The sequence below is a fragment of the Poromitra crassiceps genome, assembly GCF_964638095.1.
Source record: "Poromitra crassiceps genome assembly, chromosome: 2".
NCBI lineage: Eukaryota > Metazoa > Chordata > Actinopteri > Beryciformes > Melamphaidae > Poromitra > Poromitra crassiceps.
The window spans coordinates 64,929,989-64,935,988 of record NC_139624.1 but is presented as its reverse complement, the minus strand read 5'-3'; positions in this window follow the sequence as shown (position 1 = coordinate 64,935,988).

Genomic DNA, 6,000 nt, shown 5'->3' with positions numbered 1-6,000 from the left:
GAGTTGATTTGGGGCCAAGTGTGAGCCTGTATTTCCTGCATCTAAATAGCTATTTTTCTTCCCTTTTTCGCCAAATATCGCCGTAATCTGATCCGTCAACATCCAGCCGAGTGTTATTTCACCCCAGGCTGTTTCCTGGAGTGCACAGGGATCAAATTACCTCAAACGTGATCTAGGTCACCAAGTCTCGTGAAGTCCCGCGATACTTTCCTGTCGACTGGCCAAATACAGGCAGGACGCTTTGCGGTCGTGGTTTTAGCGTAACCTATGTGGGGTTTGGCGTAACCTATGTGGGGTTTGGCATAACCTTCGTTATTTCGAATCCCACATAGGTTACGCCAAACCCCACATAGGTTACGCTAAAACCACGGCCGCAAAGCGTCCTGCCTGTATTTGGCCAGTCGACAGGAAAGTATCGCAGGACTTCACGAGACTTGGTGACCTAGATCACGTTTGAGGTAATTTGATCCCTGTGCACTCCAGGAAACAGCCTGGGGTGAAATAACACTCGGCTGGATGTTGACGGATCAGATTACGGCGATATGTGGCGAAAACGGGAAATACAGGCTACCACTTGGCCCCAAATCAACTCCATTTTACGACTGACTTGGACGATATTGATCTCAAAACAACGCTAGGATGCCCAGAAACGCTGCAGACATCGCTAGGTGAGTGGCCAAATCATAATTAATGCCAGGAAATGGCTCCAGGTTAAAAAAAAACGAAATTCTCCTTTAAAGCCTTGAGACTTGCCCAGCCACGACCCATTGCTGCGCAGCAGCCACTTTTTTGGCGCGTAATAACCCCCACAATTTCTGCGCCACATAGACATGTCCGAACTCAAAACATGCGGCTTATTGAGCAGGTGTGCTATGACTTTTCTAGGGGTTTGGTCAAGCGGTTTGGCACTTCTTTTGAATGGACCCAGACCCAGCCGGGTCTGGGTCGGAACCTCGGGTATTCGGGGGGTCGGGCATACCCGAAGACCTCTAGCTCAAAGCCTTGAGACTTGCCCGGCCACGACCCATTGCTGCGCAGCAGCTATAATTATTATTATTATTTGTTGTTTGTTCTTCTGTTGTATACTTTTGAACTGTCAATAAAAAAAAAATTGTAAAACAACGTATGCTGTCCTCTGTTGTACCAGACACCTCCACACTGTCCTCATTTATCGTGGTTGATGCTGGGATGGATTGTCCGGAGGGACCAGGGGAGTGATGATTGGTTGGGGTTAGGGTCAGGTGCATTCGGCCGATCCATTCTAACATCAACCATTTATCATCAGGAGGCCTCGTCCCAAAATGATTGCTCTGCTCCCTTTCCCTGTCTCCTTTCCTAGTCTGCGAAGAAAGGACAGTAATTAATTTATCTCTGTCTCTCTCTTAGGTGCACCAGTGCAGCGGGTGATGGTGGAGCCAGAGGTGTTGTCCTATCCCGGCCAGTCAGTCAACCTGCGCTGTGCCTTCTTCACTAACACCACCGGCATTCGGCTCACAATGGTGAGACACACACACTGTGGTGATGGACTGTGTGTGTGTGTGTGTGTGTGTGTGTGTGTGTGTGTGTGTGTGTGTGCGTGTGTGTGTGTGTGTGTGTGTGCGCGCGTGTGTGTGTGTGTGTGTCTTGGTGGTTAGAACTTGATTACTTCTATTGATTCATTTATTGAAATGTCTGATTCAGACAGAAATAGAACTCCCTTGTGCTGACTCAATTGCACAATTCTGGTCATGCTTGATTCCACTAACAGCAGGAGAGAGAAAAAACTAGCTTCTGAAAAACTAGCATCCATATTCATCTGTGCTCTAGTTATTTGATTGCAATGCTGTGCAGTGTACTGCCAGATTCAGATGTGTTACAATGCTCCTCAATGTGCCTCGTTGTGGGCATGATAAATGAAGGCCATTGTTTTTCTCAGTCCAGCAGCCTGGTCAAACACTCAACCTACTCAAATCAATGACCCTGTGTCTGCTCCACTGTAGGTAACATGGATCTACGAGACTAAGGGAGGGGAGATGATGAACATAGCCGCGTTCCACCCCGTATATGGACACAGCTACCCCGACTCACCCCTGAAGGGCCGGGTCAGCTTCACCACTACTCCCCTCAACCTGTCCAGCCCTTCCATCCAGATCACAGATGTTAAGATGACTGATGAGGGGAAGTACATCTGCGAGTACGCCACCTATCCCAGTGGAAATGAACAGGGCATCACCTCCCTGGTCATAAGTAGGTTTTGTGTGCGTGTGGGTGTCCACTATAATCTACATAATCCGGCTTGTTGTATGTCAAGCAGGTCAGTAGCGCTTAGCTAAGGAATAGAAAATGGATATATGTATTCTACTGTCTTGTACTGTCCTGTTGCCCCTGTACAGTGTGTCACTATACTATAATAGCGGCCGAGCCCGCAGCTCGGCTGCTGCATGGCCTCGCCTGCCCTATTGGCACCAGGAAGGATGACATCATCACTGATGACGGGTCAACCGCAGGGGTGCTCTTTACATTTCCTGCAAGTTTCAGCACGATCGCACGTACATGTAACACGGCATAGCTGTGGCGGGACAAAATTCTGCTCACTCACACACACGGACACTTCTCATTCTCACTTCTCATTCCCACTATACTACACTATCACTACACTATACTAGGCTCGCCCGCTGCGCAGCCTCGCCACTCACCCGCCCTACAGCTCGGCCGCTGTGCGGGCTTGCATACACAGCTCGGCCCCTGCGCGGCCTTGCCCGCAGCTCAGCTGCTGCGTGGCCTCACCTGCTCTATTGGTATGCTCAAGCACAATTGCTCAACTTTGCATCACTTATGACATCACTCACTGATGACATCACAATTGCTCGAGTTGACATAACTGATAACAATATCACTGATCACCGTCACCGATGATGTTGACAGTGATGATGTTGTCATCAATGTCATCAATGATGTCACTGATGATGTCACACTTGACATTATGATGTCACTGTTGTCATTATGACACAGATGATGTCATATTGAAGGTTATAAGGTTCAGATCTGCCAGGGGCATCCCGGTCACTCACCTGGTAGCAGTGGCGCCGGAATGAGTTTGCAATTAGGGGGAGAAAAGCAGGAAGGGAGTCTTGCCGGCAAAAAATTGACGTGAAATCACATAGGTCCATAAGCCCAGACCATGACTGACATATTTGTGTACACTACACCCCTGGGTATACACTGTCCAAAATGGCACCGTGAAAATGTCTAATTTCATGACAGTGTATACCCAGGGGTGTAGTGTACACAAATATGTCAGTCATGGTCTGGGCTTATGGAGCTATGTGATTTTACAGTACTTAGAAAATCGAAAAAACAACTTTTTCAATGTCAGAATTGAGACTTTGACTATCAATTTCTCCAAAATGGCACTGTGAAAGTGTTGCGCCAACTTCGCCATCCAGGGGAATACATTAGGGGAGTGATACTCAACCCGAGGCTCTAGAGCCACATGCGGCTCCTTTATGGGTAGTTGTGTCTCTTTTAAGTTCTACTTAAAAAAACATAAATAAATAAAAATATTATAATAAATAATGGGAGTCAAGGGACTTTTTTGGATTGTGGCTATTTCAAAGATTTGTTTTGTCAATGTGGCTCTTGAGTAGGAAAAAGGTTGAGTACCACTGCATTAGGGCCTAATGCATAAAAAAATAACGCTTCTTGTTATTTTTGTTGTTTTTGCTCCAACTGAAATGTTTTATGGTCACTCACGATTCAGTAGGTCAAGGGTTCGCTTCGTTCCAGCCTTAAAACTCACTTCCAGGGCTGGAAACGTCACGGAAAGTAACGTGACTGTTGAGCTCTATGGTGAATGGCCATTTGAGGAACTGAAGTTTTTAGTACTTCCGCGTTGGCCTCATGTTTCAGAACCGAAAGTTGGTGCTTGTGTAACCCGCGCGTTACGACTGCGTTGTGTTCTGGGTTGTGTGTGTGGTGACACTCAGGAGGCAAGAGGCAGTACTGGGTCTCAAGTTGTTGTTTACTGTGTGACACAGAGCAGAGCCAATGCACAGCATTACGGTTTGTTGTACATATGCGCGATCTCACTCCCCTGATGAAAAGAACAGAAGTGGTCAGACGTGAAACACGGAAGTTTATGCTAGCTAAATGGCGGTCTTTGCTTTCTACATTAGCCTGCTAATTCTCCCAGACAACCACATAAAAACGTGAGTTAGCGATCTCAGATCCGCACAGAATTTACACAGGATGAGTGGAATATTTTACAGAACAAGTAGCAACAAGTGGATCACGTTCAGAACACGAATTACGACTTTTAAAAGCATTTATCCGGCGGAGATTTACACAACACGACTCACCTCGCTGACATTCTAGGAGACTGTGATGGGAGCTACGCGCATGCGCACGTAATGACGTTGCTGCGATGGGTGCGTTTGGAAACACTACACTCTAGAGCACACAAGTAGGAGATTCACAAAGGAACTGGGGTGTTTTGGTGAAATTCATAAGCGGGACCATATTAACCTGTTACATTCACCCTCCCTGAATTTCCCCAAAATCACCCGCCACAAAGCTTCTTCACTTCAACATCACGGACGTGCGGAAGACACCACCCAATTCTGCCCTTCTGGACCAGTTAACACAAAGATCAAATCCTTGAGTTCAGTTGAAAAACTATCCGTAAAACGGATTAAAAGGTATTAAAGGTTGATCATGCCCTCAACCCTTCAAGAACACAGGGGTGCAGCCTACACCCCATTACACCTGGCCCCTCGGTACTCGTATGCGACACCGTGTCTTACCCCAATATACATCCAAAGCATAATATGAAGTGACCTTAAAGCTTCACGCTACGCCACACCCTGCGCGGCGACAACAGACCCCATGTAATGGGTTTCTGTACCATATTCTCTATAAGCCTGGTGGCTGGCTTGATCACCCTCCCCGCCCTCGTGACCAACCCATCCAGAACTGGGACTCGGACAGCGTCATGTCTGGGCAAGTCTGACTGTGGGCTGTCATGTCGGTGACCAGGGGCTTGAGGTAGGTCGGTCTGTGAACTGTCATGTCGGTGACCAGAGGCTTGAGGTAGGTCGGTCTGTGGACTGTCATGTCGGTGACCAGAGGCTTGAGGTAGGTCAGGGTCGATGACAGGAACAGTCTGTGTCTCAGAGTCAACCGGACAACTGGTTGGAGTGGAGGCCGTGTTTGTCTGTGAGTCATTGACGTCATCAGAGAGCTGCGAGACATGCTCCCCTGCCACAGTCTCTCCATCATCATCACGGCCTGAGTCAGACAAGACCCACATAGACGTCCGCTCCTGAGAGGACTCTTCGCCCAAGCCACTGAGATCACCAGCATCCGATGAGATGTCCAAAGACTGTCTCCCCAGCAGATCCCGAACAGGGAGGAAACTGACATCCAACAGTAGGTTCCTGTGCACGACCTTATGTCGGCCTGAGACGTCACTGATCTTGTAGATATGAGTCTTTGGGTTTCTCTCGACAACGGTATACACCACCGGCTCCCACTTGTCAGCAAGTTTCTTCTTGCCCCGTTCTCCCTTGTTGGCTAGCAGCACACGATCCCCAACATGTAGAGAGACGCCCTTGACCTTCTTATTGTACTGACGGGCCTGGTGTGCTTGCTCTTTGGCGGTGTGCTGTTGAGCGATTCGGGCAGCCTCAGACAGGTAAGTCTGGAGGGTCTTTGAGTAACTGCTGAAATCTGCCACCACGGGATCATGCAGGGCAGACTTGAACAGAATGTCCACCGGAAGCCTCGGGACACGCCCAAACATCAGGTGGAACGGCGCATAGCCAGTGGTCTCATGGACAGTTGCGTTGTAGGCAAAGGTCAGCGTCTGGATCTGCTGCGGCCATTCTTGCTAGGCTCTAAGAGGGAGTGCTCGCAACATATTGCCAAGGGTCCGGTTGAACCGCTCTGTGCCACCGTTGGCACTGGGGTGATATGGGGTGGTATGAGACTTGGCCACCCCCGATAGCAGCAGCAACTCGGACA